The following is a 13,533-nucleotide window of genomic DNA, read 5'->3' as shown; positions in this document are numbered from 1 at the left end:
AGAAAGCCCCCAAACAGTTTGCTGAAGACAAGTAGACTAAGGATATGGATTACTGGACCATGTCCTGTGGTCTGATGAGAACAAGATAAACTTATTTGGTTAAGATGGTGTCAAGCGTGTGTGGTGGCAACCAGGTGAGGAGAACAAAGACAAGTGTGTTTTGCCTACATTCAAAATGGTGGTGGGAGTGTCATGGTCTGGGGCTGCATGAGTGCTGCCAGCACTGGGGAGCTACAGTTCATTGAGGGAATCATGAATGCCAACATGTACTGTGACATACTGAAGCAGAGCATGATCCCCTCCCTTCCGAGACTGTGCTGCAGGGCAGTATTCCAACATGATAACGACCCCAAACACACCTCCAAGATGACCACTGCCTTGCTAAAGAAGCTGGGGTAAAGGTGATGGACTGGCCAAGCAAACCCTATTAAGCATCTGTGGGGCATCCTCAAATGGAAGGTGGAGGAGCGCAAGGTCTCTAACATCCACCAGCTCAGAGATGTCGCCATGGAGGAGTGGAAGAGGACTCCAGTGGCAACCTGTGAAGCTCTGGTGAACTCCAGCTCAATTTGGACATTTCCACTTAGGGGTGTACTCACTTTTGTTGCCAGTGGTTTAGACATTAACCTTCCCCCATCCGCGCTACAGCCTATATACGGCTGCAGTGCGGACTCGAATTTTCAGGAGGCCTCCCAGTGACACGCCCCCCGCGCGCTCCCGCGAGCGCGCTGCGGGGGAAATCTGTGTCGGCCGTGTCCCTTGGACACGGCCGATCACAGATCGTGGTGAATGGCCAATCACAGCGGCCATTCACCACGTGATCGGGCCGTCCAATGAGCGATGATCTCATATGTAAACATATGAGATCATCTCTCATCGCCGGCGCTCCTTCCTCACACAGAGCCTGCAGTGTGAGGAAGGAGGGGGAGCCTCACAGCGCCGGGGACACAGGAGAATGTAATCAGGGCACTGATCACCAGTGCCCTGATTACTAAAGGTAAAAACACACACACAGTGCCCCCCCATCAGTGCCCACAGTGCCCGCCATCAGTGCCCCCCATCAATGCCCACAATCAGTGCCCATAGTGCTGCTAGTCAGTGCCCATCAGTGCCTGCTCATCTAAGCACTGATGAGCACTGACTGGCAGCACTATGGGCACTGAGTGTGGGCACTGATGGTGCTGCCCATCAGTGCCGCTCATCAGTGCCACCCGTCAGTGTCCAGTGCCATCCGCCAGTGCCCATCAGTGCCGCCTATCAGTGCCCATCAGTGCCGCCCGTCAGTGCCGCCTCTCAGTGCCGCCTCTCAGTGCCCAGCAGTGCCACCTCTCAGTGCCCAGCAGTGCCGCCTATCAGTGCTCATCAGTGCCGCCTCTCAGTGCCGCCTATCATTGCCGCCTATCAGTGCTCATCAGTGCCGCCTATCATTGCCGCCTATCAGTGCTCATCAGTGCGGCATATTAGTACCTCCTCATCAGTGCCCATAAGTGCCACCTCATCAGTGCCCATAAGTGCCACCTCATCAGTGCCCATCAGTGCAGCCTATCAGTGCCCATCAGTGCCGCCTCATCAGCGCACATCAGTGAAGGAGAAAAATTTATTTTCAAAATTTACTCGCAGAAAATAAGAAAACATTTTTTTTTTCAAAATTTTCTGTCTTTTTTCTTTTTTTTGTAAAAAATAAAAAACCCAGAGATGATTACATACCACCAAAAGAAAGCTCTATTTGTGTGAAAAAAAATGATAAAAATTTCATATGGGTACAGTGTAGCATGACCGCGCAATTGTCATTCAAAGTGTGACAGCGCTGAAAGCTGAAAATTGGCCTGGATGGGAAGGGCGTTTAAGTGCACAGTAGGCAAGTGGTTAATGGCTGTGTGAGTTATTTTGAGGGGACAGCAAATTTACACTGTTATACAAGCTGTACACTCACTACTTTACATTGTAGCAAAGTGTCATTTCTTCAGTGTTGTCACATGAAAGATATAATAAAATATTTACAAAAATGTGAGGGGTGTACTATTTTTTTATATCTATCTTTATTCATTCATTCATCCATCTAATATCTATCTATCTATCTATCTATCTATCTATCTATCTATCTATCTATCTATCTATCTTTTTATCTTTCTATCTGTCTATTCTTCAGAAATACACTTACTTCTGTCTGGAATGTACCATAGGTGTGGGTACAAAAAGGACAGTTTCCAACTATCTCCATGACTTGACGTTCAAGGAGTACCGAGTGACGGCCATCCTTAATTAGAGTCTTCTTTTTTACTATCTTCACGGCCACAATTTTACCGCTATCACGATGAGTTGCCAGTGCCACCTGTAAGAGAGTGACAATTAGTACATCATCTTTTACATATGCTTTATTAGTAAAATCATTACTTTATACTGTATTCCTCATACTCTGTGCTTAAAGACTATGGCCGGCCATACATGGGACGAATTTCGAAAGAATTTTCTATTGAAAATCTTATCTTACGATTTTCATGTGGCCATCGAATCTGAGAGATTGAGCAAGTTGGAAATTTTTTGAAAAATAAATGATTTTCTAATCAATTGTAGCACTGACCCCCGAAAAGGCTGCTGGTTTGATCTGGGCCTGCACTCTACCAATAAGCCCCACTAACTTGGCTCAATCCTCTTGGTACAGCTGTGATGCAATGCAATACAATATAATGTAAGATAGTACAAAATACCTGTATTGTCACTCCAGGATAAGACAACAGCACAATGGATTTCAATGTAAACAATTAAAAAGAAACAGTATACATATATATATATGTCTACACCTGGGAGCTCCCCCTACTTTATAAGCTATGTGTGAGATCTCACTTTTTGGAGTACTTAGTCCTGGATCTTCTTTTCTTCGCTAGCTAATGTGGCTCTTTGTGATTTGTAATCCACAGTTTTGGTGAATTAAATTGAAGTAAAAATGCTTCTGTTGTAGCTGTAACAACTATTTTAACATTTCTTGAGACATCAAGGTAGATAAGCCTCAAACCTTCTCAGTATCAGTTGCTCTACTCCTTCGTGGGACTATAATTTCCAGTGAGGCCTGTATATGAGTCTAACTGCATGTGAGATTTAACAAACTGTGGGCCGTGACCCGCTCACCCACTGGATAGAGGCTCTGTGTGGTGACTTTTGTCCGGTGACTGAAACTTGCTTCTCCGTCAGCTGGGCCAATTGCTCCGTTCAGCCCCACTGGGTGGATCCCGTCCTCCGATGCTCGGATGAGTGTCTCTGCAATCTGGCCACCGTCTCCCCACAGGTCCTCTCAGACAGGCCACACAATTCCAAGTAGCTCCAAACAAAAGTTCTGGCGCTAATCCAAGACTGGAAAATCCTGCAATATCCCTCCACAAAGAATGCACAATGGCATATAGACAATTGACAAAGCTACAGTTGTAGCGAAACATGTCGTTGTGGCAATCGGGAGGCTCCATAGAAGCAAACACGCCCAGTCCTCCGCCCTTCTCGGCTTCCGGGTGACTCCCTGGCCGTTCATCCACGGACTTCCGGTCCTGCGAGGTGACGTCATCAGCGTGCGCCTCCGGTGCTCACGGCAGGCACAGAGGGAGCTCATCGCAGAGGCTCCGGTCTAGGAAGGCGGCCGCATACCATTCCAGCTGTCGACTCATCCGTCATCCCATCTGCCAGCCACGACCCTCTGTACTTATCATCAGGTCCCCACGAACCTATCAATGTTTTTTACACAACCAGTGAGGAGACACAGAGGCTTCTAGGAGCGGTAGGACTGCATTATATTTATCCTTCATATTGTTTTTAACATTGGATCCATCTAATAAATCCTTATGAGACTATACATCTGAGTCCACATTGGGGTCATTCATTAACATCATGCACATCTGAGCGCCATCCCTCATTTTCCCTACACAGAATTCCAAGAGAGCTAAAATGGCTGCTCCGGCTCCTTTTATCCCCTACCCAGCATGCCCTGCACAAGAAGGTGTTCATGGGTAGGTCACCAAACCTCCCAAAACCAACAGTCACTTCCTGTCTAGTCTTTTGTGCTTCTTTCAGGAAAAACATATCTGCATTACCAGTATTTGGTCACTAGATGGCTTCAACTACTCAAACATAGCAATGTCCATAGACGTTTTATTAAAGTATACAAACACACATCAACATTGTTGAATATCAGCGCTACACAATGATGGCAGAAATGTGTGAGAAGTATAATAATAAAGAAATGCTCATGAGCAAAAGAAAATAAAAATCCTGGAAAGAAAAGAAAATTCCTAGAAAGAAAAGAAGATTCCCGGCCATGAAAATTATTTTCTGTAGCAACTTGAGGTCGAATTTTGAAAATAATGGTGACACCATCGGATTACAAAGCGCAAGAAAGTTCTGATTTTCGAAAGAAAATTAGATTGGAATTCAACCCATGTATGGCCTGCATAAGTTCACCTTTTGTAAATAAATAAATAAATAAATGCACATGTTTGTGTAGGTAAAAAAAAGTGCATTTATTATTTTTTTACATCGCATCCTGTAAAGCATTGCACCGATAATCAGCAGATCATGGGTGCAATCCTTACCTTTGATACAGGCAGGCAGTTACTGAATGAAAGGAAGAATCATGGACTATGAGAGCGCTCACCAGAGCCCTGGTGGTACATTGAGAACTACAAGCCGTCAGCCGCAATGGACGATGGTACTTACAGTCTATTCATTCATAGGAAATTGTGAATAAATAATGTGGCCGTGTGGTGTGGAGCCCAATTAGTGACAGCGGGTTCAGGGAGAAAATCCCTCGCTTGCTATCACAGAGCAGGGAATGCTGGCAGCGGGAGGTGGCTGTTATGGGTGTAAAATATATCATGCTCCTAAAGGTAAACTTATCTTTTAAAGCCTCCGTCAGCCTGATTAAACGCACCAGACTGATTTTTAGGTGCTATAATCCAGAGTGATCAATCAGAATTCACTCTGCAAAAGTCAGACTTTGCTCATTTTCCTAGGGGTTGATGAATTGTTTTACCTTATTCTTCAAGTTGGCCAAAGATGGATCAAAACTCAGATGGTTCAGCTGTGACTGACCGCATTTCGATCCATCTTTGGCTGTTCCCACTTGACAGCTGTGCATCTAACGATAGACTGCTGTTGAGCAGGAAATTTGGAAAACTTTTGTCAATCCGTGGCTCCAGCCAATTGACTGCAACTGCTGATCAGTGTATTCTGACAGTGGAGAAGTCCCGCTGCCATAATACAATATCACAGTGGGGAGGATTCCTCCATCCACACGAACTTGTGGATGGGGGAATCTTATTATTTTTTTTTTTTTATTTGTTCGCCCTTTCAGCTGAATGGGAAAAAGTAGATTGATCTACAGGAAGCTTTACTTCCACAGGTTTTCTCCACCTGCACAATCACTCCATCCAAATCCTCTTCCCCTCACTGCCCGACCAGTTATATTGCACAAGAGGACACTGAGGGCTGTGGAACAGAGGAAGAGATCCCTGGCTGCTGCAAAAGTGAGGATTAAGCTAAGGATATCACCTTATTCATCACTCCCTAGGCATCACCCGTCATAAAATTTTCTATAAGGTTGATCATATATGCCCCCTCCTGTGCCTATGAGCCCCTCAGTAATAATCTTTGGTTACTCACTGTGCCAAATCCTCCTTTTCCAAGTACTTTATGGAAGATAAAGTTCTCCGGACTCAGTGCATGTTCTGTCGTGTGGATTGATGTCGTCCCATTTACTCCTAGAAAAAGAAAGATAAATCAAATTAATATCCCAATACAAATCATATTAGCTTACTTATTTCTACTGGCAGGAAAAGTCTCCAAAACGGAAACTGCTAAACTAGAGTACGGTGGATAGCAAAAGGTCAACTCCAGCTAGAACTGATAATTAATGAGTAACCATGTGGCCATTATGTGCTCCATTAGTTTTGGTGGAGTGCAGGAGAGACATCAGGGGTCTAAAATAGCCCTGATGTCTCATTAAAGAGAATTTGTCACATTAAAAAATTATATTACATAGGAGCCATTAGTCCTCTATGTGATAGCAATAAAGTTATGTGAAAAAAGTTTAAAAAAAATGAAAGTGACATATAAAGAACAATCTGACTATTCCAGGAAGAGTCAATTCCTTAGCACAGCCCCCTTCCTTCTTCCATTTTATAGCCCTCTCCGCTAATAGGAGTTTTAAATCACTGTCTGTGCTGACCCAGGTCCTCCACCTTTCACCTCACCTCCCTACGTTACCTTTTATGTAACTGCCGGGGGAGGAGCAAAAGGGAACACTACTGAGAGCTCTGAGTCTGCTGGGACATCTGACATCACAAGATGGCTCCCGGCAGTGGTCATAGGCCTTTTGGAAGTCTATACAAGGGAGGTTTTTACAGGTAAATAACATGCATAAAATATGTTAGATAGACATATTATCTTTTGAGAAGATTGCTGTTGAAATTAATGTACAAACAACAAAGTGGGATAAAAAGTGCTACCCCCAGCCAGGCAAAGAACCATTTGCTTGCAAATTTTAGAGTCCAAAAGTCTTAAGCCCCGTACACACGATCAGATTATCGAACGATCTGTCGTCCGTTTTTTGTGGCATGAGGTGAACAGGTTATTTTCATACGAATTTTCCCATACGACAGAATTCTACTTCAGAAGTGATGTCATGTGCTGGATTGTTTTGTATGTGTTCTTTCGTCTCTGAGCATGCCTAGTCTTGCTCTTAAGATTTTTTTCCGTCGAAATCTGTACTAATGTGACGAAAATTGGACGTTTTTTTGACGGACGACAAAAATTTTATAGCCTGCACATCAGAAATTTTGTAAGCCGAAAAGTCGGAGTCGGCTGTCGAAAGCACCATACTAACAATCCGAAAATCGACAGATCGGTAGTCGGACGAATTTTCCCTACAGATTTTCTTATCGTGTGTACGGGCCTTTAGTTTATTGAAAATAAAAGCTTCACAGTAGAAAGTCCAATTAGTAGAGGATGCTGGTCACCATATAAAATAACTCAGATGGAAAATGGCAAAACGGCAGTACCTTGAATGGAGCGGTCTTCTCAGCTGGGAGAGACGGCTGATTCCGCGTACATTGCGGTCACTGCCGGTACCTCACCTTGATGTGGCCGGTGCCTCTACAGTCAAATACAGGACAGCTTTTCCTACATCCTCCATCAAGGAACCGTTCTATTTGGCCTTTTACCATCCTGTTGCTGGGCGGTATTGCCCGCTCCTCATCCCATCCTCCGTCTGGGAAGACATAGTTATCAGTCATCTGCACTGGCTCCATTCAAGGTACTGCCGTTTTGCCATTTTCCATCTGAGTTATTTTACATGGTGGCCAGCGTCCTCTACTAATTGGATTTTCTACTGTGAAGCTTTTATTGTCAATAAACTAAGACTTTTGCACTCCAAATTTTGCGTGGCTGGGGGTAGAGCTTTTTATCCCACTTTGTTGTTTATATATCTATCTCATTGGGTTTGAGTGTGGGCTAGCAGCACCCCCGGCGGCACTATTCATCAATTCATCTACTATCTGATCCCATCATAGGACTGTCCTCCAGCGCCTGGTTATTTCTGTGTGTTTTTGTTGAAATGAATGGTCTGGGGTCAGGGTCTCTTTCATTGCAGCGATCTAATAATGCTACTTCCACCTCAGAAGCTGAACTTTTACTTCTCATTCAGTACTAATTCTGAGACACTTTAGGTACAGCTTTAGCATTTGACTTGTTTGCTGTTCAATATTTTAATAATTGTAGGGGCTTCCTCTACTGGCCATTTCTATACACAGGGTTGTGACTTCATCATCCCACTTCAAGAACAGCTGTGGCTATTCCAACCCAAGGCAATTGCTGCCGCCCTACAGAGTACTTCCTAAAGCGTAACTTCAGTTCACCAATTAGCTTTAGGTCTGTGGCTCTGCCCCCAGTAATAAAAATTGCCAGTGTATTTCTTTTCTTTTTTTTATTTAGGAATTATTTTTTTTTTTTTTAATTCTTACCTGCTTCATCAGTTCTTTGCTTCTTCTTCCAACAACCCTCATGCACAGCCTGTCGGGACAATTTTCTCTTGATGCCTTTCTCCTCTGAAGCGTTCTTTGCTTCCACCATAGCACTGTAATATATGCTCTGTTTTCTTGGATGCTCACTTCTCTCCTTTGTAGAGCTTTGTACGTCCTTCATGACACTGTCATATATGCTCTGCTTCCTTGGAGGCAAGCCTCTCTCCTCTGCAGCATTCTCTGCTTCCACCATAGCACTGTCATATAGGCTCTGCTTCCTTGGAGGCTCACTTCCCTCCTTAGAAGAGCTCTGTGCTTCCTCCATGGCACTGTCATATAGGCTCTGCTTCCTTGGAGGCTCACTTCCCTCCTTAGAAGAGCTCTGTGCTTCCACCATAGCACTGTCATATAGGCTCTGCTTCCTTGGAGGCTCACTTCCCTCCTTAGAAGAGCTCTGTGCTTCCACCATAGCACTGTCATATAGGCTCTGCTTCCTTGGAGGCTCACCTCCCTCCTTAGAAGAGCTCTGTGCTTCCTCCATGGCACTGTCATATAGGCTCTGCTTCCTTGGAGGCTCACCTCCCTCCTTAGAAGAGCTCTGTGCTTCCTCCATGGCACTGTCATATAGGCTCTGCTTCCTTGGAGGCTCACCTCCCTCCTTAGAAGAGCTCTGTGCTTCCTCCATGGCACTGTAACATATGCTCCTTGAAGGTTCGCCTGTCTCTTCTTCCACTCTTCCCTCCTTCCCAAGATCCTCGTCTGTCTTCTCTGCAGAAATGTCTTCTCCCACTCTTCTCCTTTTCCTCCTCAGAGCCATGCCTATCTTCTCTGTGTGCCTCACAGCCTGATTTCATAGCAAACTGCCAGTCAGAGCCTCCCAACTGCCATTTCTGCCGGCGGGGGAATCTTCTGATAGGCACAGTGGTTCAGGGATTCTCTCATTTTGGAGGGTTTTCTGTCACTTCCTGTTGTGGTTTATGGGACAGGAAGTGAAGGGAAGTGTCCTTGATAGGTGACAAATTGTAAAACAAAAAAAACAAAAAGACAGGTGTTATAACTCTCCCTTACTATATTCAAAATGTATGACAGATTAAGGCTTGTTTCACATATGTCCAGCTGCGGTTTCAGCGTGGTTTTTATAAGGAGTCCGTTGCAGTTTTATTCACTGGTTCAGGTGCGCTTTAGGTGCAATTTTTTACTTGAAATTGACTAAAAAACGCACAGGACTCTTTTTAAAAAACAGACCGGGGCAGCCCCAGACATACATTGAAAGCCGTTTGGTTCACATTGTATGCAAATCGTATGTGGTTCAAAACACATATAATTTGCATACATGTGAATTGAGCCTTATTCACATATGGACTGGTATGGACTCACATATTGTTCTTTGTCTTTACTTTAGCGCTGCTGTTTTTATTTATTTTTTTGCTTTAGAACAAAAAAGGATTGAATGTTGTTTCTACTATAAACCTACCAGAGCTTTCTCAGCACTGTTTTCACTATATATATTGTGAGGGATTAGCTCGGTGGTAGGCGTGGATGACCCCTTTGGGGGTGCGTTTTCACAGAGAGATAGCCGAGCAGAGGTTGAAAACAAGACTGATTTATTCATGCAATTTACTTCAAACAAGTGCATGCAGCAAAACATCAAAATAAAATAAAACAAAATAAATCCTTGCCTCTGTGGGCGGCTACCTTCTCACGCTGGAACCTACCTAAGAAGTCTTCCCAACCTACTGTTGGGCCGACACTGCTGATCCTACAGCAGACACTCAAATGTCCATTTGTTTGCTTTACAGGGCAACACAGTCCTTTTGTTTCTTTCACATCAACAGTTCGTCTTCTCACCTTTGAGACGTATTCACCCTTGGTTACCGTCCCGGGCACACATCACTCCGGGGGGTCTTCTCCCAGGCCCACACATCCTGTCGGGAGGCACACGCTGACTGTCCTCCTGCTCCCAGCCCACATGGCTTCAGGATGCAGCTTCTGGAGGCAGCAAACAATAGGAATTTCTCTGAACAAATTATAGAGCCTTAACTCCCTCATTCTGAACAGGTGAAGGCCTTTCAACTTCCTGCTGGCTAGCTCTGTAGCCAACACCCTAAATTAATTAATGGACTTTCTAAATCAGGTGGAAATGTATCTCCTTCCTGTGACTACATTCCCAGATTTAGCTGACTTCCTGTTACATACCCCCCCCTCTTGTTTCAACCCTAGGGTTGGGACACAGATTTCCAGGCACGCATGTGTCAAGCACTGCTGACTCACTGATAAGCCTCCTATTATCCTCAAGCTTCCGGATGAAACTGTTTTGTCATCTTCATTGACGGATTTCTCATAAATGCCACACAGTTTGTCTCTCATCTCATATAGACATTCTTCAACTGCATTTTTGGCATCAACTTCTCGTTTCTGTCATCTTCATTGACAGCTTTCTCATAAATGTCAGACAGCTTGTCCCTCATAACCGTCTGTCCAATCCACCACGGAGGACCGTGATCCATAGGCAACTCAATTGGGCTAGTCTTAATGTCTTCAACATTCTTAAGACGCCTCTCTCTGCAATCCATAAATGTTTTCCACAAAACTTTGAGAACCTTTGCTTCACTAAGCTTTGTTCCAAGTAGGGACTCTTGACATCCCTCTGTGACTTGAGTTGCCTCTCCATACAGCTGTACACAATCATTGACTTTTTGTTGTAAAAGGGAATGATCTTCCTTCTTGAGCTTTGCTTGCTCTAAGATGCTGTGCAGAGGATTTTCCAATTGAGACAACAGGCTGTCACACATTTCTTCAAAGTGACCCCTGTTCCTTTTCCCAGAGATATCAATATCATTCAAACATTTCATATTCATAGGCAGATCTGAAGCATTTGCACTCATCAACTTCTTAAACTTTTCGCCCTCCTGAGCGAGTCGCAGTAAAGGCCTACTACTTGATTTGATATTCAGTTTATATTTCTTGCCAAACTCTTCACAGAAGTAGCCAACCAGAACATCATCAACTTTCCTCCCACCAACATAGGGGTCAAAGGCAACAACACAGTTGAACCCAGCGATCTGGGTGGTATCCATTATAGACCTCCTCTCTGCATCAGTGAAGAAGCATGGAACTGCAACACATTCTTTTACAGGTTTCTTCAATGCACTTTCTGCTGAACTATTTGACCGCTCAAGGTCACCTAGTTCTTTTTCTCTATCTGAATTCCACATGGAATGCATCTCAAGATCACGATCAAACTTCTGCCACCCGTCTTTCACCAGTTCCATTTTGGAAACACTCCCTGAAAGGCACTTATTTGCTTCACGTTTTCACCAACAGCCTTAGTTTTCTCCACTAGGTTTTCAGCCTGAACTGAGAAATCACCACATTTCTTACTCAGCTCCTTTGTTTGCTGAAGTTCTAATGATACATTTTCCAATGCTTGAAGTTTTTGAAGGAACGGTTTATTCCAAAGGGGTGATTCAAGCCACATGTCGTCACATTTCTGAGGCTCACTCAGGACAGACCCCAAAACACTGATCCTTTTAAAAACTGCATCAGGCACACTATCCCATCTTTGGGACAGATCCTCTGTTGCCTGGAATTCCTCTTCCAGTTCCTGCAACGGAATCTTCATCTCTTCTACTTGCTGTTCTAAGGCTCGCTTAGACTTTTCTAGCTCCTGAACGCTTTTCACAACATCATCCTTGGAGCTGACCAATTCTTCCATTTCTGTACGCAGCTGTTTAACACTTTCTAGTTCAGCCTTACACTCTAGAGCTTCCTCCAAAGAGCGAGCCAAGAACAGGGCTTTGCTCTCGTTATCACGCACCTCCGTTTCTGCACGTGCGCGTTCTTCTGCATATTTTGCAGACACAGTCTTCTCTTCACCAAGCATCTGATCAAACTTCTTTTTCACATCTTCAACACACTGTAATGAACCAACGCTTTCTTCCATGCGTTTTTTCATATCCGCTATCTGAGCTTGCAATGTTGCGACTTGCTCTGATAGGTTTTTCTTTGCTTCCGCCTCCTCTTTTAATTGTTCCAGGAAGCCATTTTTCTCATCTTCCATTTGTTTGAGCTTTGTGCTAAAACTCAGCCTTTGACACCTCTCTTCCTGTAAGAGTTCCTGCGTGTCTTGCAGCTGCGATTCCAAGATAGAAAAATCTTCCGCAATTTCTCTAGATTTGCTGTCTGCTTGAGAAAGCTGATTTGTAACATTGTCCAACTCAACCTGCAGTCGGTTTGCCTTCTCTGACAGCTTAGCACACAATCGGTCACCTTCTGACACCTTGACTTGCGATTCCAGAAGCTGTGCCTCTACTTTTTCCCTCTTATGTTCACAATCTCCTTTTCCCTGCATAAGAGCCTTCACCTCATTGGCTAGTTTCTGGGAATGAGACTGTAATTCTGCCACACAGGCTTCTTTCTCCTTTAACTGCTGCTGGAAACGTTGGGCTTCACCTTTCCAACTTTCACAGTCTGCACGTAATTCATTTACCACATTGCTCGAAGTAGTGAGCTCATACACAGTACTCAGTAATTTAGCCTCTCTTTCACTTTTCTCGTTGTCGCTGAGAGACAATGTCGTTTTCAGAGCGACATTCTGTTCCTGCGACTCCTGCAGGTCTATTTTTGTAGCTCCCAAAGACTGAAGACTTTTTTCCAGCTGATTACGCAACTCCAACATATCAGCCATACTTTGCTTCTGCAAAGTCTGAATTTCACTTTCCTTTTCCATGAGGATGGTATCTTTCTCCATTATAGTCTCTCTGTGTTTTTGCAACTCGACCAAAAGAAGAGCAGTGGATTCTTCCCACTGTAACACATGAGACTTGAGTAGTTCATTCATTTCCTGCAAGTTTCTATGCTCCATTTTAAGCAATTCCAAGGCTTGTTCCTTTTCTTCCATTTTCCGTTGCAAGGCATCCAACTCAGCCCTGCACACATACTCGGTTTCCTCCAAACCGATGGCCTCCATTGGCTGCTGGCGTCTCTGTTTCCAGCCTGCCATGCTCTCTTGATGAGCCTTTTGTTGAGCTGCAAAGCTCTGTTGAAAATCCGCATTTGCCTGCTGTTGAGCTGCATTTGCTTGCTGTTGAGCTGCATTTGATATAATCAGATGTTTCAACATCTCCTCCATTTTGAGTTTACTTTTCATCTGAGCACACTGCGTCTCCATAGCGGTTTCATCAGTGTTGCTAGGGACAACAACCTTCCTCTTTAGTAGACTCTCTTTAGGCATGGATGGGGCTGGTTCAGACGGTAACATCCCCTCCATCCATAGAATCCGGTCTCTCATTTCATCTATCTTTGCATTCTTCAGGCGTTTTGAACGCCCCATCTTCAATAACTCCACAAACAAATTTTTCACAGTCCAGCAAAAATTTTTCAGACCACTGTCTCTTTAACACATGTAGTTTTTCTCTCTCTCTTGCAAGATCTCTTTTCCTGCACACACAGTTTGTGCAGTCACTTGCACCAGACACAACAAAGTTCATCAAATAATTTTGAGACCGCTGTCTCTTTAAAACACTTTTTTTTT

This window comes from Pelophylax lessonae, assembly GCF_965119305.1.
Source record: "Pelophylax lessonae genome assembly, chromosome: 4".
In the NCBI taxonomy this organism is placed as follows: domain Eukaryota; kingdom Metazoa; phylum Chordata; class Amphibia; order Anura; family Ranidae; genus Pelophylax; species Pelophylax lessonae.
The sequence above is the reverse complement of the archived record's forward strand: the minus strand, read 5'-3'. Positions refer to the sequence as shown.